Raw genomic sequence first — 24,773 nt, forward strand, 5'->3', positions numbered from 1 at the left:
GAGCAAAACTGAAGCCTTTTGTGTTCTTGGATAAACCTGATAACAATACCAGGTATTGATACATTGTGCTGGAAAGTGACAAACTTGACACGACAGGTTGATGTAGCGTGAGATGTACGTAAGAGGAAAGTAACATCTTCGGGTCACTGATTATTTCAATGTGTTACTTGTTTTCAGCAGCTCATTTACCTTGTTCCTAGCAGTTCATTTACCACATTCTCGCAGTTCATTTACCTTGTTCCTAGCAGCTCATTTACCACATTCCTAGCAGTTCATTTACCTTGTTCCTAGCAGCTGATTTACCACATAGCTCATTTACCTTGTTCCTACAAGCTGATTTATCTCATTTTGTCCTTAACACACATCAATCATTCATAACTTTGTATATTATGCTACACCTAAAGTAGTGAAATCTCCTACCTCCATGAAACTATAAAGGCACATATAACATCATAAACTTTTTATATTAAGTATATATTGATTCATTACTTTGTACATAGATTAAATAAATATTCCTTATTAGTAATTTTTATAAATCTTAGCCTTTAAAACACTTTTTCAATAAACTAATATTAATTTTGAAATTTAAAGTATTTTTTACCTGGCTGAAGGGAAGGAGTATCTAATTTATTGCTACATGGATGCACAGCACAGTCATTTTCAAAATGGTAGCTTAAAACACCAAACAATATTCAGCACTTTCATCGAATTCTGTCTTACATCATGTAATACTGTCGTCTTCAACAATTTTGTTGAACGATTTTTGATTTATAAGACTTAGTGCTTATTTTTCCCAGAAAACAATGTCTTGCAATCACTTTATATCACTTGTCAAGTTTAAGCTGCAAGCTGATGGTACACGATGGTACAGCATATTTAGACATGATGATGACTTGTACTCCGGATTAGACAGAAACATTCCTAGAATTTCAAATGTGGAATCTGAGACACAATCTCTCAGGAAAGAAGCCGGTACACCTTCACAACAGTTCAATCATTAATCATTATAGGGTCAGGTTTTTTTACGTGTAAAAGTAAATGGAATGGTTGGTTTATCACTGCACATTAATTTCATAAGTATATTACTAAATTTATTTGATAAATTACAATATCTACTGTAATTCAGTATCTAGCCACTTCTTGTGTTGCCAGCATACCTTATAGGCTGATTGGTCTTTCACACTTAACATGACAAGTGTTGGATAATCTAGTTCATCTCATTGAAAGTAATTCTCGGAATTTATACAGAACTTCAATGTTACTGGGAGGAGTGGCAGCTAGTACATCAACTAGATTTAATCTACATTCAATTCCATGACATGAATACATGAATATTTCTCAGAATCATACTATATATTACTAGCTTCAATCTGCTTTTGTCATATATTTTAGACGAACTAGTTCAAGGTGAATCAGTACATTATTCATTTTGATATAGTTTTTTTTATAAGTCATGCGGGAGTTATTAACCATTTTGATGATTTGAATTGATCTCTTCCCAAGCTAAGACTATTTTCCTATGTTTGATGGTTAATGCTGATAAGATATTGATATCCTGGCCTCTGCCACAAAATGAGACATTAAATGGCCACATAATACAGGGCTCAATTGAATGTTGTTAACCACCCTCACTTCACGTTCTGTATTTTAAACATATAACAACATTTTCCTTTGTTTGAAAACATCCTTACACATTAATGAGTTTTATTTTACCTTAGCTCTCTTTTACACTTTCAATTTATGAATCCTGAACTGTAATTCTAGTTGACAATGAGTATGGAGAATGTGCACAACAATATTACATAAATAAACCATGTTTGTTGTCAACTTGTCAGCTATTTCATTTGTCTTTTACTTCTAATAAATACAATAAATTAATTGTACCTCTGATCAAATACTTTCAAAAATTTGGTATTGCAATTTTTTATCTGCTATTATTATGGGGGGGGGGGGGGGGGGGGGTTATGACCACTTCGTTTCTGATAGTTTTCTCATTAAAGAAAGCTTTAAAAACACACAGGAAAGAAAGGTTAGGGTTAGCAAGGAAAAACTAGGTAGTGTTGTGCTTTTTGGAACCACACAATTTATTTGGTCTGAACTGGAAATGCAACCATGTTTGTTTTTTAATAGAAACTTGTCACGGATGAGCTTTCATGACGCAAGTTGACTATGTCCCTAAGGACGCTATATGTATTCATTTTCTAAGTATATTATATGTCATATTACTACCAAGTTTGGACTTGTTTGCTTGTGTTTATAAAAACATGAATAATTCACAATACTAAACTAGGACACTAATTTACTTGACGACAAAGTTCAAAATACATTTTGGGGTTGAATTTAGTATGAAACATTTGACTATTAACACATATTTACCTTGTAAACTATGATCTTTGTATTAATAGGAAATAGCCTTGTAACAGAGATTGTAAACGTATCATCCCCCAACAGTTTTCAGAACAAAATGGACAACACTTGGCCAAAGTGACAAGAAATGGTGACTAGATGGCCATGAGTAGTTCACCTTTGTAACAAGTTTGAATAAATTAAGCTCAACCATGGCTGACAAATGACTATGAATGAATACATACATACAAACCCATAGACAGACAAAGCTCATTCCTTTACTACCTCTCAACAGCATTTAGTCAAAACATTCAAAATTAATATCACTTTCCCCAATTTTCCTTTGATATTACTGGGGCTGGTATAATTATGTTATTCTCAAATATTTTTCTTCATTCAGCTGAGAAAATACTTGTGACCTAAGGGTTTGTCACTACTCGTCTATCAACTTGTGGTGACAAAGACCCCTCAGGTCATTCATATTTTCCTTGGCTGAATGAAGAAAAATATTGGGGAATAACATTTTAATTATATTAAAGACAGGATAGAATTAGATGGTCAAATACTCCTTCTAAATGTACATGTACATGTAGCTATAAGTCTTAGATGCTTGGGAATAGTTGCTATTCATGGTAACATACAGTATATAAGTCTACATTTCTGAGCAATACTTTTAATTATTCCCTAGATATATATTATAACTGTCCTGAAGTGTATTTTAAAAACTCAGATTTTCAGTTATTAATGTGAAGGATTGAAATTAGCTCGGCCATCCTACATTATATCTACTGAATATCTAAGGTAGAAATAATATCTGTCCTCATGTTGTTTCCTAGTCCTCAAATCCACTTTATTATGGGAAAGAAAAGGGCTTGATAACCTGGCTGAATTATAGTATCAATCATTCTATTATAAAATCAATGAAAGTATGTAGAGAGAGAAAAGGAACTACCACACACGCATTGTGAAATTACCAGTTTAAAATAGATGTGCTAGATCTTTTTGGTTGCCTAGCAACCATCCAGCAAGTCCTTGAGAATAGCAAATTGTCTTGCAATACATAATTTAACAGATAGTATTCTGAACAAATGGCCACTGAGAATTAAGTACCAATTCAATGTCGTACATTACATTACATTACATTACATTACATTACATTAAATACAAATTTATTTCATAGAATAAAAGCTATAGTGAAATTCTCTCACACAGTTGAGATTTCAAATTACTAATGGGACTGACATTTTCATGGTAGTAATAATGGTTGACTGGCCATGTCATCTGTGCTGGTATGACATTATCATGAAAAAGACGTATCAAAACACATTTTAATATCACATTTTACAACACACTACAGAAATCCATACAAATTCAATTAAATGGTTGTTGGACAGCATGACTAACCACTTTTAAGAAGACAAAAATTCTTCCTGGGTTAAATTTCTGCATGAACAAGAACATTTGGATTATTTTGTATTCATAATCCAAAGTCTTGTTCATGTTTTACTGCATATTTTTAATGGATACTTACTTGAGTGCTATTCTAAATGTTGGCTGGTAGTATAAATATTCAGTATTACCTAATTCTGTTCATTACTCTATAGTATACAGTCTTACTTTTTTTTTATCCACACTTGATGTTTTCACGATTCAGTGAAATTTGAGGTTTTCATGATAATTATGACTGTAAACCCTCAGAATCCAATACATCTGAGATGTTTGCTGGTAATTGTTGTTTGAATAATTTAGTCATTTCAGTGATTAACTATATAGTTGTCCCTTTCCCTTGGATTGCTTTAAACAATACAACTAATACACCTGGCAGTTTCAGTAATTACAATGCACTCTAATCATTCTTAATTATCATATCATTATGACACATCAAATAGCAGAACAAACTAACTTGCACTTTCAGAAATTCAAAAATATATATCTCTGTAAGTTTGTAACCAAAACACCTACACATTAATCCAAACAAGAAATGTACAGATATCTTTTCATTTAGAAAACTGAATAATATCACCCCCCCAAAAAAAAAAAAATAAATAAATAAATAAAAAATAAAAAATAAAAAAAAAAAAAAAATAAAAAAAAATAAAAAATAAATTCACATGACCTTTAATATTTAATATAAAATATCTGACGTCTCGTTTCAGAAGAGAAATTGAAAAAATGACAGCCAGATGATGGACAATCCACGTAACCCTTTAAACTCCACTCAGCTGTTGCTGACAGCAGAGCTAACAAGATGTAGCATAGCATGCTTGCCATGCATGGCCTGGAATAATGTGTCAAGAAAAACATTTCTCTAGGCAAGCTGTAAAAGAGAGGCCACATGTAGTTGGTGAGAAAAATAAGGGGCTATAACCTCAGTTCTATTCCTATCCTAAACCTTATATCTAACTCCCCAGCATTATTATGCCAAACATACACTTAACCCCCTAGCATTATTATGCCAAACATACACTTAACCCCCTAGCATTATTATGCCAAACATACACTTAACCCCCTAGCATTATTATGCCAAACCTACACTTAACTCCCTAGCATTATTATGCCAAACATACACTTAAACCCCCTAGCATTATTATGCCAAACATACACTTAACTCCCTAGCATTATTATGCCAAACCTACACTTAACCCCCTAGCTTGATCATCTAAAACATAAACTCCCTAGAAATATTATCTTGAGACTAATTATATTTCCCATACACTATCCCTATGCTATTAACGTGAACCTACACCTTAACTCATTATTCTTCACTTAAGCATAACTCCATAGCATTATTATCCAAAAACTAGACATAACTTCCTTGTATTATTCCGAAATTACTCCCTAGAATTATTATCCCATACCTTCCAAACTCCCTAGAATTACTATCCCAAACCTATACAAACTCCCTAGCAATTATCCCAAACCTATACAAACTCCCTAGAATTACTATCCCAAACCTATACAAACTCCCTAGAATTATTATCCCATACCTACCTAACTCCCTAGAATTACTATCCCAAACCTATAAAACTCCCTAGCAATTATCCCAAACCTATACAAACTCCCTAGCAATTATCCCAAACCTATACAAACTCCCCAGCAATTATCCCAAACCTATACAAACTCCCTAGCAATTATCCCAAACCTATACAAACTCCCTGGCAATTATCCCAAACCTATACAAACTCCCTGGCAATTATCCCAAGCCTACACCTAACTCCCTAGTATTATTCCGAAGCTAAAATTAACTCCCTAGAATTACTATCCAAAACCTAAACATAATTCCTTAGTATTATCAAAAGTAAATAGGTATTACAAAATGCAGCTTACTGTGCTACTGTACTGCCCACTTCTCACCTTTCAGAACGTTACACAAAATCTGTTCCAGGTATATCAATAATATTAGGTTTCAAAGACACAGATGAGACATTTAGTGTCAAGTTACATCTGTTAATCTGTATATTGTCATGTATTATAAATAACATGCACAGGAAATTGATTCTCTTCTTGGAAATACTATATAATTCACAAATACTAAAGTTACACATGTTGAATTTTTGAAATCGAGGACCACAATGGAAATAAGTTTTAATTGCTTTGTTGTGTTATCCTCGGCAATACTTTTAAATGTACATGTATGTTTTTACTATATTTCATTGCCAAATAAATTCAAATTCAAATTCAAACATGTAGATATTCATGTTGTATTTTGTTTCATACATGTGTTGTATCTATTGTATATTCACAACCAGAACATGGAATTGGGTCAATTTTGGTTCAACATAATCACATATTTTACACCATTTGTGATCATTCTACTATTATTTTAGCTGTCTAACTTGATGAATACATTTAATATTTGTATTGATAACATATTTTACACCATTTGTGATCATTCTACTATTATTTTAGCTGTCTAACTTGATGAATACATTTAATATTTGTATTGATAACATGCAAGATGGTAGTAAATAACTGAAGGCACAACTATACTCAGTTACACCTACTGTCTCTTTATCAGTATTATTTTTGAATGTTGAGAAAGTAAACTAATCCACAACTGTTATCATATTACTGGTACATTTGTGATATACATGCACATATAATGCATAAAATCCATTACTTTTTTTATTTTACATAATTCTGTTTTATGTATACTATTATCATTTTGTTACCATTGTTATGAGTAAGCTTACTTTGAAATTGACAATGACTGACTGACTGACTGACTGAATGAATGAATGCCTCTCTTTGTTGCTGTGTATGTATTGTATTTGTAAGCATTTTATTACATGACAATCCATCTATGGATACAATGGTTTAAAATAAACAAACATCAAAAAATTACAAACTAACGAAAATACTTGAGACTTGTGTTCAGTAATACAAAATAGTATGCTACATGGAAAATGTATTGAAATGGATAATATGAGGGTTTGAGATGCAGTGAGTGAGAGTGTATTTCATGAAAAGTGTATATTCTCTAACAATTCTAGTACTCTTTTACGTCATATAAATTTAGGTCTATTTCTAGGAATAATTCATATCGGCCGGAAGGATATTTTAGCAGATTACATCAGTAAAATGAAATATAGCTCTATGCATTTGGGGTTACAGTCACAGTGAAGAAAGGAACAGACACTTCTACTATACAATACATTATAATAATTTCAAACATTTGTATAGCACCATATATCAATATCAGTACTCACAGGAGTTTCACTAAAAAAAACTAAAAAAACAAACCAACAGAACTACTCAAAAAAAAAAGATATAAAAACTGGTCAAAAGGGTAAAAATTAAAGTTGTGCAGAGGCACATACAGGACAAATGTGGCATCATAACAACCCATTGTAGATTGTGTGAGCATGCTGATACACACAATCGATGACCACTGTTTGTTAGGTCTAGTCCAGAGACTTGTCTTGGTGTTACTATCTTAAAAAGTAGCTCTCTACACCAAGAGACTTGTGTTGGAGTTACTATCTCAAGAAGCTCTCATTGTGGAGAGCTTCTTGAGGCACAGTAATAACACCAAGTCTAAGTCTCTGGGCTATATTAGGGTTGGAAATGTGGACATCGTTTGTCTCTAAGGTTTCAGTGTACTTGTAAGGAATTGCACTTTCAACACCACTGGGTATTTTTATATGATGTACAAATTACATATGCTTCTGGATAGAATAAAAAATAAATACCCCCCCCCCCCCCCCAACACACACTAAGTTCTTTATTTACAAACCCAGAGTTATTCATATTTCATATTTAACTGGTAAGTACATGTATGATGAATTCATCAAAATCAAGCATGTCTGGTGAACCATGATGATAAGTTTATTTTCATGGCCCATGATAATAAGTTTATTTTCATGGCCCATGATGATAAGTTTATTTTCATGGCCCATGATGATACGTTTATTTTCATGGCCCATGATGATACGTTTATTTTCATGGCCCATGATAATAAGTTTATTTTCATGGCCCATGATGATACGTTTATTTTCATGGCCCATGATGATACGTTTATTTTCATGGCCAATGATGATACGTTTATTTCATGGCCAATGATGATACGTTTATTTTCATGGCCAATGATGATAAGTTTATTTTCATGGTCCATGATAATAAGTTTATTTTCATGACCCATGATAATAAGTTTATTTTCATGGCCCATGATGATACGTTTATTTTCATGGCCCATGATGATACGTTTATTTTCATGGCCAATGATGATACGTTTATTTTCATGGCCCATGATGATACGTTTATTTCATGGCCAATGATGATAAGTTTATTTCCATGGCCCATGATGATACGTTTATTTCCATGGCCAATGATGATAAGTTTATTTCCATGGCCCATGATGATACGTTTATTTCCATGGCCAATGATGATAAGTTTATTTCCATGGCCCATGATGATACGTTTATTTCCATGGCCCATGATGATACGTTTATTTTCATGGCCCATGATGATAAGTTTACTTCCATGGCCCATGATGATACGTTTATTTCCATGGCCCATGATGATACGTTTATTTCCATGGCCCATGATGATACGTTTATTTTCATGGCCCATGATGATATGTTTATTTTCATGGCCCATGATGATACGTTTATTTCCATGGCCCATGATGATACGTTTATTTCCATGGCCCATGATGATAAGTTTATTTCCATGGCCCATGATGATACGTTTATTTTCATGGCCCATGATGATACATTTATTTTCATGGCCCATGATCATGATGATACGTTTATTTCCATGGCCCATGATAATACGTTTATTTCCATGGCCCATGATGATACGTTTATTTCCATGAACCATGATGATACATTTATTTCCATGGCCCATGATGATACGTTTATTTCCATGAACCATGATGATACATTTTTTTCATGGCCCATGATAATACGTTTATTTTCATGACCCATGATGATACGTTTATTTCCATGGCCCATGATGATAAGTTTATTTTCATGAACCATGATGATAAGTTTATTTCCATGGCCCATGATGATACGTTTATTTTCATGGCCCATGATGATATGTTTATTTTCATGGCCAATGATGATACCTTTATTTTCACGGCCCATGATGATAAGTTTATTTTCATGGCCCATGATGATAAGTTTATTTTCATGGCCCATGATGATACGTTTATTTTCATGGCCCATGATGATACAATGTACGTTTATTTTCATGGCCCATGATGATACGTTTATTTTCATGGCCCATGATGATACGTTTATTTTCATGAACCATGATGATAACTTTATTTTCATGGCCCATGATGATACGTTTATTTTCATGGCCCATGATGATACATTTATTTTCATGACCCATGATGATAAGTTTATTTCCATGGCCCATGATGATACGTTTATTTTCATGACCCATGATGATATGTTTATTTTCATGGCCCATGATAATAAGTTTATTTCCATGGCCCATGATGATACGTTTATTTTCATGACCCATGATGATATGTTTATTTTCATGGCCCATGATAATAAGTTTATTTTCATGGCCCATGATAATAAGTTTATTTTCATGGCCCATGATAATAAGTTTATTTTCATGGCCCATGATGATACGTTTATTTTCATGGCCCATGATAATATGTTTATTTTCATGGCCCATGATGATAAGTTTATTTTCATGGCCCATGATAATAAGTTTATTTTCATGGCCCATGATGATATGTTTTTTTTCATGGCCCATGATAATAAGTTTATTTTCATGGCCCATGATGATACGTTTATTTTCATGGCCCATGATGATACGTTTATTTTCATGGCCCATGATAATAAGTTTATTTTCATGGCCAATGATGATACGTTTATTTTCATGACCCATGATAATAAGTTTATTTTCATGAACCATGATGATACGTTTATTTTCATGGCCCATGATAATAAGTTTATTTCCATGGCCCATGATGATACGTTTATTTTCATGGCCCATGATAATAAGTTTATTTTCATGGCCCATGATGATACGTTTATTTTCATGGCCCATGATGATACGTTTATTTTCATGGCCCATGATGATACGTTTATTTTCATGGCCCATGTTGATATGTTTCTATGCATTCCATATAAATCCTGTTATGTATCTTGTTTATATGTGAAGTTTGTTGAAGGCAAACAGATGAAACCTCTACAACTTATTTATGGCTGAATAATGTTTACATATTCACTTGACTGAGAATATCAAAATTCAATAATATCCATTGATCCCTTCCAGGGTTACTGCCCCTACAAAAAACTTGTTTGCATTGTTGACACCTTTCAAGTATCGAGATTCAATAGAGATGCAGTGAAATTCATACCAAAAAACAGCATAACCTACCTACTATTAAATATTTGAAATGAAAACAACATTTTGTCAAAAAAAAAATGCTGAAAATCAATATATTGCAAATCTTTATAAAATTATTCACATATTCAATTTAGCAAAAAATCCAATACTCGGAAGATCTGCTTGTAATCATTGATTGCTCCATGACACCAATGTTCTTGCATGTTGCCATGGTGATTGTCTGGCTGTTTCCATATTGACAACTTGACAAGTGGAGTTAGTTTCAGCACAATTTTTTGAAGGGCTGTTGAATGACAAACACTTCAGATGTTCTTAGAATTATTCAGTCAACTTATATTCAAATGAGTATGTTTACAAACATTGCAGTTTTCATAGATATTACATTTCATAAAGGCATACATGAAATCTGTGAATATCATGCAAGTATGATTAAAGGAATGTCTTGAGTACATGTATACTTGTCATATGCATGAATCTAATAGGAAGTGGATATTATTAACTCATTAGTGGCTTACGAGTTACATGAAGGAATGTTCGCTGCCTTGGAGAAAGATATACTAGTACCTCCAATTGCATAATATCAACATGCGAGTCAGGTGACATCTAATTTGCATAAATTAACATAATACATATACATAGCTTCAATTAATTTAAATCATAAAGGTGACACACTAAGTGACTGTGACATTTTATTAATTACACCTAAACAAGTAATGTAAAGTTAAAATAGTAATTCTCAATCAACGCTTCCAGAGAAGCATGCATTATGTAATGGAATAGGTTGTCATTTTTGGGAATACACCTGGCAATAATGATATCTGTTTAGTTTTAATATCAAAATATTGATAAGAAGAAGTAAGGAGATACTGGAACATAAATGATATCAGATACAGTGATGATAAAAAAAAAGTTGTCATAAACAACAAAACCATATATGCATTTTCAGTAGAGATCAATTTTCTGATAACGATACCTGACTTGATGGATTGATGACATTTAAAAACAGATGTGTAGCCTTTCAAATGAGAGTGATACTACTCCTTATGTTGTACAAGCATACGCTTTAATTTTGCAGTTGCAGACATCTACTGTATGCAGACCTAGATGGACTGGCCTATGCTGGGGACGACAGTATCCTTAAACACTGATTGTAATTTACAATTAGATGTACATGTATCATTTGAATGAATCCAGCTCACGTCAAAATCGGGATCAGTTTAACATAGTGGGGACAGGTGCAAATGGTTGATCCAGATTGAAAATCACTCTGATGTACAGGAATGACACTATGTCTGTACATATACCTGTGTTGTATCCAGACTGTAAAATACAGATGTTGGCAGCACTCAATACAAAATGTATATTTAATAATCCCCTATGTGGTTCCAGGCCTTGTTTAAACTGGACTAGGTCCTTCAGTGAAATATCTTTTTCACAGGTTCTTCAGCACTGAACAATCTACCTTCCAATCTCCAATATCTTTTATCATCTTCCCAAAACCCTTATAAAGTACTGTAATAAGCCTTCCCTTTCTAAGAAGCTCAATATTTAGTATTTGTGTCTTCAGCATTTCATCATGGCAGACTGTCTGGTTTGTATTGTATCATCACAGAAGACTGTCTGTATCATCATAGCAGACTGTCTGTATCATCATCACAGCAGACTGTCTGGATCATGATAGCACACTGTCTGTATCATCATCATCATCATCATCATCATCATCATCATCATCATCATCACAGCAGACTGTCTGTATCATCATAGCAGACTGTCTGTATCATCATAGTAGACTGTCTGTATCATCATAGCAGACTGTCTATCATCATCATCATCATCATCATCATCATCATCATCACAGCAGACTGTATCGTCATAGCAGACTGTCTGTATCATCATAGCAGACTGTCTGTATCATCATCATCATCATCACAGCAGACTGTCTGTATCATCATAGCAGACTGTATCATCATGGCAGACTGTCTGTATCATCATAGCAGACTGTATCATCATGGCAGACTGTCTGTATCATCATAGAAGTCTCTGTATCGTCATGGCAGACTGTATCATCACAGCAAACTGTCTGTATCATCATGGCAGACTGTCTGTATCATCATGGCAGACTGTCTGTATCATCATGGCAGACTGTCTGTATCATCATAGCAGACTGTCTGTATCATCATGGCAGACTGTCTGTATCATCACACCAGACTGTCTATCATCATGGCAGGATGTCTGCATCACCATAGCAGCAGACTCTGTATCATCATAGCAAACTGTCTGTATCATTATCACTGCAGATTGTCAACCATCACAGCAGACTGTCTGTATCATTACATAAGGCTGTTTTTATCACCATAACAGACTGACTGCATCACCACAATGTACTGACTGTATCATCACAGCAGACTGTCCATATCATCATAGCAGACTCTGTATCACCACAACAGACCATCTTTCTCATCATGGCAGACAGTCCTTATCATCATGGCAGACAGTTTGTATGATCACAGCAGACTGTCTGCATATACAGTGAAGATGCAGACAGTCTACCGTGATCATACAGACTGTCTGCCATGATGATAAAGATTGTCTGCCATGATGATAAAGACTGTCTGCCATGATGATAAAGACTGTCTGCCATGATGATAAAGACTGTCTGCCAAAATGATACTATCAGAGTCTTCTGTGGAGATTCTACACAGCAGATTCAGATAGTATTAACACCCAAAACTATATTGATATCTTTCTACATTTACTTATTTAGTTTGAATAACATCAGATTGGTTTATACCATGTGGTTATTTTGTTAATCATCTTGGTATACTATACTACTAATGCCAATGAAGAGACAAGTTACTGATACTATATTTACTTGAAAAGTCAATTACAACACAATGAAATATGTGGAGTAGTCCTCTATATTATAAACACATTAATTCAAGAAATACTCTCAAGATCATTTATCCTTAGTACTTTTATATCCTATCCTTGCTACGATAATTTACAACAGTAAAAGTAATAATGTGATTATCATTATTAATTTAAGTCAACAATGCATCTTACTATTTAAAACAACTTCCATGAATTTAACAAAAACTGACTACCAGAATTCTAGGTACCTTTGTTCCCAATTATGATACAGTTACTAGCTCAGGGTTATATCATAACAAACATCACTGGACTACTAATAGAACTATAATATATTACTAAAATCATAGTATCCTTGCAGTCTTTAAGATTTAACTGCTCAGGAGGGAAATATTAGTATCATATCAAAAGACCAATGTGGCCACTCTGACTTACAATTTCTTACTGATGTAATTACCTTGGATCTAAGTTTAACAGGTCAGCTAGGATTTCTACTCATTGGTACAGTAATTATACCTGCAGGATGTTTAAAGCAAATCAACACAAGTAAAACGCACACATCAAAACTCCTTGTAAGTGACTACACAGAAAAGTTTCATATTACAGTGTGGTGATTCTTTGCTTCTACAGTGTTGTACTCCTATGTATTATCCATAATGCTTGTACACCAATGCTTTTAACAAACATGAAATACTTTCCACTTGACCAAATTGTTAGAATCTATGGAATGCTATGCTATGTCTACTGTATATATCATTCAGTATATAAAGAATGAACATTTTAGACATGCATGTAGTTGAAATCTAAGTCACGCTAAGTAAAGGGTTTTCAAAATAGTACATGTACAATAACAGATTAGTCGAGAAGCATTCCACATCAGAGGAAAGCAATTCAAAGTTTCATAGAATATACATTATGTGTGTTTTATAGTGATGTCTGCTTGTGCAAATACAACTGAACTTAATTACATTATTTATTTCCTGTATTTATTTGCTGAGTTATTCACCAGTAACTAGTCTCTTCACTTTGGAAAAGATTAAAGACACAAATAAATTCCACAAAACTGTTAGTTTTACCATAAGCTCATTACTAAATACGCAAAAACAACAAATTTATGGTCTCCTACGTTCAGCTCTTTGCACCCTTTATTGATAAAATCTGTGCTACTGAAAGATTACTACAGCCTGCCAAAAAAGGTCACACATGAAATACAAACCTTTTTTCTAGATTTTAAGTACTATGCTACATTGACAAACTTGTTACACGACACCACTCAGCTACATTACTCAATACCGTATGCTATATCAGCATCTATGTCATTTTTATCTGGCATGCACAGAACAATTTATGGAATGTTTGTGTGATGTTTACTACAGAAACATCAAGTCTTTGTAATGAAATCCCACAAAATTTAAAATCCTCACGTTCACCAAAGGATTTGAAGTACATACAAGAGTATAATCTGGTTTGGAACAACAGAAGAACCACTGAGTTATGCATGTAGCTATTAAAATGCTAGATGAGTATTTTGAAATGACATGAATAGTGAGATGCCATACATTCCACGAGGAAGTGTGTCGGAACCAGACATTAGAAGTAGAACATGGAGTACACTCTGTAGTTGTAAGTATACGCCATAGCATTCCTCATAGCTTTTAAAATTGCTTCTATGGTGCTTTATTTACCATTGCACTGTATTGCATATTGAAAATATGCATGTGTGGTAGTCAATCGTCTACAAAAGCTACAGACAATAACATTAGCCTCTGACATTATTCAATTTGGACACAAATAAATTCCACAAAACTGTTAGTTTCACCATCAGCCATTATTACTAAGTGATAAACACAAAACTTACAATTTGGCCACAACACTACGATAACATGAAATTCTACTGTGACAGTCTTAAATTCTAACTATCTTATTCTTAAATCCATATTTTATGCTTGACAGACTGGTCAAATGTGTGTCAACATTCTTATCTTTTTAAAAAAAATATCAAACTTGAAAACATTATAAATTAATTTTACCAAATATTCATTGACAAAATACTTCACAGTACAAAAGTATCCCACATTTGGTATTTAACCTTTAAGCTGAACAACACACTTCTGCACAATCACGCTTTCGGCTTACTAAGATAGATACAAACTAAAACTAATACTGTATGTTGTAGATTACACAAGTGGGTAATAGTGGGGCCTTAATTGTACAGATATAACGACCATGTAATCAAGATGGTGTGAACAAAAAAACAGAATCTCCAAAAATGTACAAGTTTGTGACTTCATGGAAGTCATAAGAAACCCATCCTACCGAGAGAACAATTGCTGTAAACCCAGGTACATTATGATTCAATAGCTTATAAGTTACGACCAAAGTGTTTAGTTTATCTGGTACAGCCAACAAAGATTTGTGTCTTTCATTGATTATGTTGTTTCAGACCAAAAATGACATTTTTTTAATAGAATCGCCCCTCCCCCCAAAAAAAATTGTGGGGAGAGTGTTCAGCTGTTCTTATGTGCCCTCCCACTGGTGGTGAAAGATATCTGCCCTCCCTCCCATTGGGTTTCAACTTGCCCACCAGCCCACTGCCAACCCACTATTGTGAATGATTTACCCACTCACACCAGGAAAACGCCTGCACTTTTTACTATACCAACAATTCAAATAAAAAAAATTGCCCACCCACTGAAAAATTGCGTAACAACAGCTTTTGTCAAGAACAGTTTCATTGATTACACCTGGTTTATATCTATCTTAGTTGACTGAAAGCTTGGATTCACTGCCATCATGAATGGCAATTACAAAGTATATTTCACCATAGTACTTCAAATACGATATACACATTTATTTCATCAAAACAATTTGAAAGTTACAAGTCAGTGTGCTGATAACAACACAATTTGAAAACCCTCACCCTACATACCCTGATATGTCTTTATCTATTCCTCCTGCTGTACAATCTGTACAATAACTTAGGTCGTGATATTGTACATATGTGTTGAGATTAAGACAGTTTGAAGTGCTATTAAAATGTTCTGTGTAGGCAAAATATCTTTAGGATTTGGAAATCAGACCTGATAGTGATAACTAGTACTTCTAAGATTACCTAAAGTCTAAAGGTTATTACTATCATGTGTTCTTATGTAAAGAAGTGTGTGGTTACTCAACAAAGTGTGGCAGTGTTCTCCCTAAAATGATCAGGAACACGTTCTGCACTTACAATTTAAAGGAGAATCTTGAGTTTTAGTTGATATATTATTTCTGTAGTTTGGAGCATGATTCTCACTTTATCACAAGGGTGATAAGAAATTTCTTCATGCCCTTGTTGCTTTGTTCACAGACAACACTGTTTGGTATTCTACAAAGCACATTTATCCAAGTCTGATGACGTCAAAGTAAAAGAATAACAACACTAAATAGTAGGCCTGGACAACTTTGCCACGTAATCCGTAACCATGCAAATTAATCAGACATATATAGATAGATATACTAGCTGTCTCAAAGGGCTTCAAAACTATTTGAGAAATATCAAAGGTACTCTTGTAACAAGCTTATCAGATAGCAATCATCTTTTTAGTAGTTTAGGAAACAGGCTTTAGAAAATGTTATCTACAGTAAACACTTGATGATCCTATCACCTCCCACTTTTAAAAACAACATTTATATAGTCTGCTGATTGAGACAGGGAGGGGGGAAACAAGGCAAGCCATGTGTCAATATCCAAACACTTCTTGTATACTACCCACCAACAACCCATTGAGACAGGTGAGGGGAGAAAGGCAAGCCACGTGTCAATATCCAAACATTTCTTGTATACTACCCACCAACAATATACTGGCCACCAACAACCTTAAAGAGACAGGTGAAGGAAACCAGGCCATCCATGTGTCAATATCCAGAAACCTCTTGTACAATAATACTAGAATTATGATGTCTCTGAGTCCATTAATACTGTACATGTCATGGCAAACATATTAAGATACTAGTAAGTAGTATGGTGCTGTTTATGGTTTCATGTCTCAGATGTGTTTTTATACCATATATGATCTAAGAAACCAATACTATCGGTAATTACTATTACCCAATACTTTTCAGTAGGAATGATACAATTATGACCACTGAATGACATATTTTGTTTCTAAACTCTTTCCCTCCAAGTTCCATGCTCTGATGATGTATAGCAACATGATACAGTGAAACAAAATCCATATTATAAAGATGAGCCTCTGAGGCTCTGGGCATGAAGATGGAAAGCATGGAGGCATATATCGTGTTTTATTACTATGGATTGTTTGTTTTCTGAACACATATAACCATACATTCTTGTTAAGAGATACACCACCATATTGTGTGATCATAGCATCAACAGATAGTATAAATGATAAATATGTCAATAACACAACTGATCTCTGGTGAATCAGTGTCAAATGCTGTAATGCTAGCTTTAATACATGCATTTAGGGAGCCATCATTATTTACGGTTGGGGGGGGGGTCAGAGGAACTGGTTGATAAGTCGAAATTCAACTCCCCCCCCCTACCTTTCCCTCATTTTTTGGTAGCCCCTCCCTGACCAACTCCAATTTTCAAGTGACCCCCCCCCCCAACCATAAATAATGACGGCTCCCTTATAAATGAATAAATTTACAATCAATACAATCAATAGTAAACAGAAAAAGGCATTGTTGATTTTTCAATACATGCATGATTACACATTCAGATTATGGGGAGTTACAAGATTTCAATATTTCTTCCAGTATCAAGTACAACCACCTCACACACCCTTCTGACATCAGTTGACAATGAAAGGATTCATAAAACACAGAGCACAATGTCAAAAGTATTTTGATGTTGTTCAGAGCTAAGACACTTACATGAACTCACACTGTCTGTCATCTTTGTATCATTATTCAAGGCAATGAGAAATACCTCTGTGATTAGCAATAAACTTTGATCTTGGTCACTGACATTAAATCAATGTCAAAGTCAAAATGAACAAACAAACTCCACTCCAGATAAGTGTAGACATTTGACTGAGACTATGCAGCTCTTGAGATATCTACAAATATAGATCTTCATGACAGAAATGGAACTCCCACAGTATAAATTTAAAGAAACTAAGCTACACAAAGTGACAGGCTTATATATCCTGTGTCATTGTCAAGCATAGTTATGAAAAGGTTTATTTTAATTAAAATTTCCCCATTTCTGTGCAAATGTATAGCTGTTTAATATATATGAGAAATAGCCAGTTTTTGAGATCCGACATTGGGGTCAAAGTTAAAGTAATTTGCATATTCTCATCACACAGATAATATGGCATCAGAAATTTCAAATGAATCTCTATGGCATAATTTATTTCTAATATATTATTATAATACAAATCATCATCTCTTATGTCAACAACTCTGCCATACATGTACAACACCATTTTTGAATTTGATCTGGTTACACAATTGACATTTAAGTGTTATATTATAAATATGCTACTGTACTGTTGTTTCACCTTTGTACTAGGTTATGAAGAAAATATTGGAGCAGGCATTGCTGGAAACTGAACACTAGAATTTGAATGCAAGGACTATCAGTATCACAGATAGATGCATGTATCATCTGTATGGTTGAAGCCTATTCCTATAATGTAAAGCGTTCAGGTGTTGCCCATTGCAATAAAAAGCTAACTTGTATGCATCTACCGTCTTGTATCAAAACATAAACTGATGATACTGATAGAGAGAAACTACATGGCTGAGAGTCTGACTCATGTTTCATAACATAAGACTATTTTCATCATCTTTTCACTACATTTTCATCATACTACATGACTATGACTCAGGTTTGATAACATGACATGGGTTTTCATCTTTTTTTCACTATGTTCACATCATACTACATGCACATGACTATGACTCAGGTTCGACAACATGAAACTATTTTCATCTACATATGGATATAACACACCAATCATATGTTGAGTCTGATTGAGCCATCTAATATTGGAGGTTCATGTATAAATAGTGCATTCAAAGGACAACACGGAAGAGAACAACATATTTTCATTTTTTCTCATCCAAATGAAACCCTACACAGGACTTCTCTGTCTACCTCAAAGGTATTGGTTATCAAGCCAATGAGGCTGGCTGGCATCAGAACTCGCCACACACTGAACATGGATGGGAGCAGTATGGAAATATGGGATATTAATATCTAAAAATATGACAACTAATGGTTTTCTCATCCATACTTTTATTTCCCTGTACAGTAACCAAGAGGCTCAAGGGAAGAGAAGCAAACATACAACAAAATTCCACTTTAGAAACACTGAGCAGTGTTCTTTAAAGAAACAGAAAATCCCCTCATTCTGGCCCTGTAATGTGGGTCAGTGTAACATGCGCTATGATTGATTCATAATTATCCTGAGCAAAGAGAGTGATTTCAACATTTTCATGCCATGTTTAGTTTGAACGATCAATGTATTGTCTAATCTGAAAGATTTTTGTCTAAGTACTAAACAAATTGTGGGAACAGATGAAAAGTTATGTTTGCAAAGTCGTCTTAGATCAGGAACTATCAGGTGACATACCATGGCCCTGAATGTGAATAGATAACCACAGCACATGCACAAAGAACATGCTACTTTCCATGCAGGGATATACAGGTTGTAAAGTTTATCTGCATGACAAAATCACACATTTACAATGGATAAAACACAAATTATAAGTACGGAAAATATCCATATATTCACATGTTTTTGAATGAATGTATACAGAAATCAAAATCATTTTGAAGACAAATTAACAATGTCGTACACAAAGATATATTCACCCTTCCTAAAAATGGTATCATCAAAATTACGGAATGCTAAATTTACTGAGGTTCCAAGCACACAAATTCTGAGTAATTTCATATTTCTATACATTTGTCAAACTTCAGAATAATATAATGGGTTTTAATAAGACCTGCTCGGTGCTTTGCAGTTACATATACAGCCGGGAGGTGAAATTTGCACATATGCTCCAAATAATAACCTTGCTCACACTTGGTTATTATTTTTGCGGCATACATGCAAATTTCACCTTCCAGGTATATATCTACTTGCAAAGCACCTTGTGGGGTCTTATTAAACCCCTCAATATACACTAGAGACAACATTTACTAATACTATTCTCTATTTTGATCCCAATATATAATAATCAGAGCTGATTTGCCCTTGTTCTATTGTTACATGTTATCTAATTTATGCAAATTCGTAGACAAGGATTCTTGTCATAAATCCTTTTACTGCAACCATTTTAATGTGACTTTCCCCCACCATTGGAAAATTGTTCATTTATGTGTCAATCAAATCCCATAACTTTGAATAAGATTTAAATGACATGACCTTGAAGAACACATCTCTTTTCCCTTGGTGGCAGGGCATGCAGAACAGTGGCCATCACTTGGCATTCCCCAGGGCACACTTACATTTATTAGGACCTTGAAATGTGTGTCTTTGCATGAATACCCAACAAGTTCACTAAAAAGACATCAAATAATTAACCACAAGCCAATGTATATTTATTAGCATGATGAAGTGTCATGAACTGGCGAGGACATCCAAAGGTCAGATTGTTAAATGAGAGCAAAGGAAGGCTGACATTCAATCAACCACATATGATTATCAAGTGTATAAGTTAGTTTATTGTAAGTAACGGAATAAATGTTCACCAGTCAATATGCATTGTAATTGCATACACTTCATCTCTGAAGAATTTTTAACACAGAAAACTGTCATGCAATGTATATATCAGTACAGTGCAAAATGTCGGGGCTACCTGATGGTATTAAAAACAGAGCTACGTATAATTTGACAAATATATTTAATGTGGGTATCAGTTGACTTTACAAGTTTTAAAAGATATATGTTACATTTAAAAAATTATTGTACTAAATTACAGTACCCTCACCACTTGTTCATTGTACTATGTATACAATCATAAATCATCAAAATGAAAAAAATTGAATGAAATTGAGAACACCTTCACAATCAATCATGTGGTGCAGCTTGTGTCACCTGTTATCTTATAACAAGAACAGTCCCTGGAAATGTTATACTTTTGGGAAATACATAAAAAATGTGCAAGGATTAATGTCAATTCTATTTACACATATTGTAATGGACATCGCTAGTTACTGACATGCCATGCATAGGAAAAATAAATATTTATATTTTGATCTGACATACTGTGAATGTTAAGCATTCTCATAAATCAAATGGTTGTTTTTGATACATGTAGGTAACTTATTAATCCCATTGAAATAAGTCAATTCCGTTTTGAATCAGAGCAATATGATTTTTACCGACCATTTTATACATTACTATGTATGGAAATAAACATTAGCAAGCTCAGATTGATGTGTTAGACTTTATGGATATTCTTAGTTGACCACATTCAGTTTTACTAGTACATTTTGTACTTGTATCAATAAATGGATTCCTAATGACAACAGCATTACAACAAACACAAAAAGGAACATAAATGGAAATCAGTTTTTATCTATTACTATTTATTTATTTATTTATTTATTTATTTATTTATTTATTTATTCATTACTTTCTCATTGCTATCATGCTACTGTATTTTGTTCTCAGAATACAGATATTTCAGATATTCAAATAAAGAAACGATAAAACCAGATGAATAAATGATCAGTAAAGTCTGTAAGGGTTGCAGTTACATTAAACTAGTATATCACATATTATATATTGTGTATTCATATTTCTTGATCGATTTCACACATTTTAGTTAGATACTATCTTGATAAGTCCAGTCCAATGTAAACCTCTATTATCTACTCATATAATAAAACACATTTCATGGCATAAAAACAACAAAATAAACGCGTTTACTTTAGTATAAAGTAGACTTCTCTATAACAAAGTGGTAAAATGTGATTTCAATATTAACCAATTTGAATAGTACTTGCAACTGTAGATGACAACATGAATTGTAAAGGATGTTTATAGCATGCGAAAGTGACGTATGATATGGAACAAATGATTAAATTTAACTTTCTATTTCCTGTTTGACATACAACATACTTTACTAATACATACAGTATTATTTCTGGATATTTGTGAACAGGTGAAAACTGCTAAATTTAAAGCATGAATCTACTCTGAAGTGAGCATGAAATACTAGCAGATGACAATGGAAAGTTGAAGGTATAGCACAATATCATTATACTCTGTCAAGTTGACAAATATACACCTGGTTTTATCAAGGATTTTCACAACATGTAATGCACTGTCAATTACAAATTCAACAATGAATTAATAATGATCTGTCAATCAAACTAAATTACATTTATCATTTAATGAATATTCCATTTTTTTAAAGAATGTAATTACATAGAGATCTAATATATGAATATTTCATAAACTGAGTATATATAATGACCCATGACCCTAAACACTTGTTAATACACAAATACAGCATTTGTGTACTTTGCAATGAGGCATGACACATACTTTATCATGTTCAGTAAACAGCTACCCAGTTTCATCACTATGTCAACATTGTTGAACATGCTAACTAAATCCTGGATACTGTCAGTCCAGGTCTACAATTTTAACAGATAAGAGGACATGTAGTCCACAGCAGTGAGTATGCCGGCAATACCATTCCAGTTTTATTAATAATCCATACTTGTATGTACCACGTTATTTTATGGATCCTTTAAGATACATGTACATGTACGTAATTTGAAACCATTTCTGTTCATTAGTATTTGCTTTGTATTTGTATTAGTTTGGTCATGATAACCTTGACATAAAAAAAAATAATTTTACATGTGTAAATTATGTATTTTTCAAACATGGCATTAATAAATATATCATTACAGTGTTGATATTAATCCTAACATTATAACCTGCATGTTATAAAAACTATATTTTACATGTGATTTAAGCTACAGATAACTTAAAATATGCAAAGACTGAACTGTAAATGATAATCGTTATGTATATCAATCATCACCCTACACTGACATTGAACCTCACATGAGCAATAGCTTTGTCAAAATTCATATCATCTGGCTCAATTCATCTCATTGACGTAGTTCATAATCTTTGTAACAGCTTATCTGATACAGTTCACATATTTTCAACATGACAACACAGACTAGAAAATATCATTCCAGGGTTTTTATCTATACTGAACAGATGTTGAATGCTGCTGTATGAAATTTCAAGATAAATGTGAAATGTATAAGGCTGAGCACTTTCCGTTTTTTTATTTGACCTACAAGGAATATTTACGATGTTTTTCTTTTTTATTATCAGTTTATTGTAATATATAGCATTATTCTTAAAATGACACAATCTGAATCCCTGGATGTACATAATATCCTCTGTGCAATAAAACCCCCCCCAAAAAAATAAACAAATTCAAAATTGCACATGATTTCAAATTGTCCTACACTGAGGTAAGGGTGATAATCTGTAGTGTATATCTCTTTTTTTCCGTAGTATGATAAGACGTAATGACTGTAGAAACTACAGAGATTACAACATATGGTGCACATGTAAGATATGATGTATGACTACTTTGTTAGCTTTTAAAGTATACAAAAAATGTAATCACAATCAATTTCCGTTTTTCGTAAAGTTTGAGTAACATATGAATGACTACAGCCTACAGGTAGTGCTTTCATCCACAATTCCCCTGAATGTGTGTGTCACAGACAGATTGTTTACTTTCTATATTGTGTTCATTAATAATGCACTCTGATAAAATCTCAAGCTATTTCTCTTGTTGTCTACTGAATACAAGAAGGAAATCTACTGACGAATTTTTTTGAAATTAGCTAAGCGCTCAGAAAAGGTCAGGTAAACTTTAAAGCCACTTAAAGGATGATGACATCCGTACAAACCGTTACCATGTCAACTGTTTCTTAGGCTCATTAATGTCATCACTATGTCTCCTGTGTATATTTTCACATAGTGAAACATTTGTGGATAAGTCAAGTGGTTGTATTTCACTATGCTGTTGCAATGAGGCATAATTTGTTGTCTTGTTATTTAGAACTTAGAAGGTATTTAAAATCCACTGAAGACAAACACAACACTCTACCTTGATTGTACTTGATTCTTTTATTTAGTGTTAAACACAATATATTTGGCCTTCAGGAAGTTTTCACAGCTAATTGCTTGTGGCACTAAAATTTGAGTGCTTTGACAACATAAACAAAGAGGGTAGGAGATTCAATACTGGCTACTGGCATTACCCTCAGGGTAACCATTGCCAAGTCAGCGTAATAACAAAATAATGAGAAAAGTTATTCAAAGAGTGAAATCAGCCACCCAAATTCTGGTCTTTTCCACAATCATGGTGGTTTATCATGATCAGTAGTCCAGAGTTTCAGATTTATTGTATGGGTCAAACTACATGACCACTGTCTTCGTATGTCTACACCTTATACAAGATCACATTTATTTACATCAGTTGACCTGGTGATGGGTGTTCAAACTTGGCAACTTCTGTATGACCTGACACTACAACAACCAGTTTACAAACACTGTGATTCTCATTTGGAATGCACAGCAACAATACATTAAAAAGATATGGTCTGATTTATGGTACAACCCAACCCATTAGTCTGGTTGAAGATAATACATATGTCCCACACACACTCAATGTGTAAACACACACTGCTATTTCTGCTCATGTACTTACAACACAGACACTCTATGACA

The 24,773-nt window shown here is 33.6% G+C and overlaps 1 protein-coding gene across 1 annotated transcript in view; it reads right to left on the reverse strand.

Moving 5' to 3' along the window:
• Positions 1-24,773, reverse strand: part of LOC144443488 (1-phosphatidylinositol 4,5-bisphosphate phosphodiesterase beta-4-like) — a 104,042-nt gene that overhangs the window by 70,975 nt on the left and 8,294 nt on the right. The gene's annotated exons all lie outside the window — the stretch shown is intronic.

The sequence above is a fragment of the Glandiceps talaboti genome, chromosome 2, assembly GCF_964340395.1.
Source record: "Glandiceps talaboti chromosome 2, keGlaTala1.1, whole genome shotgun sequence".
Lineage (NCBI taxonomy): Eukaryota > Metazoa > Hemichordata > Enteropneusta > Spengelidae > Glandiceps > Glandiceps talaboti.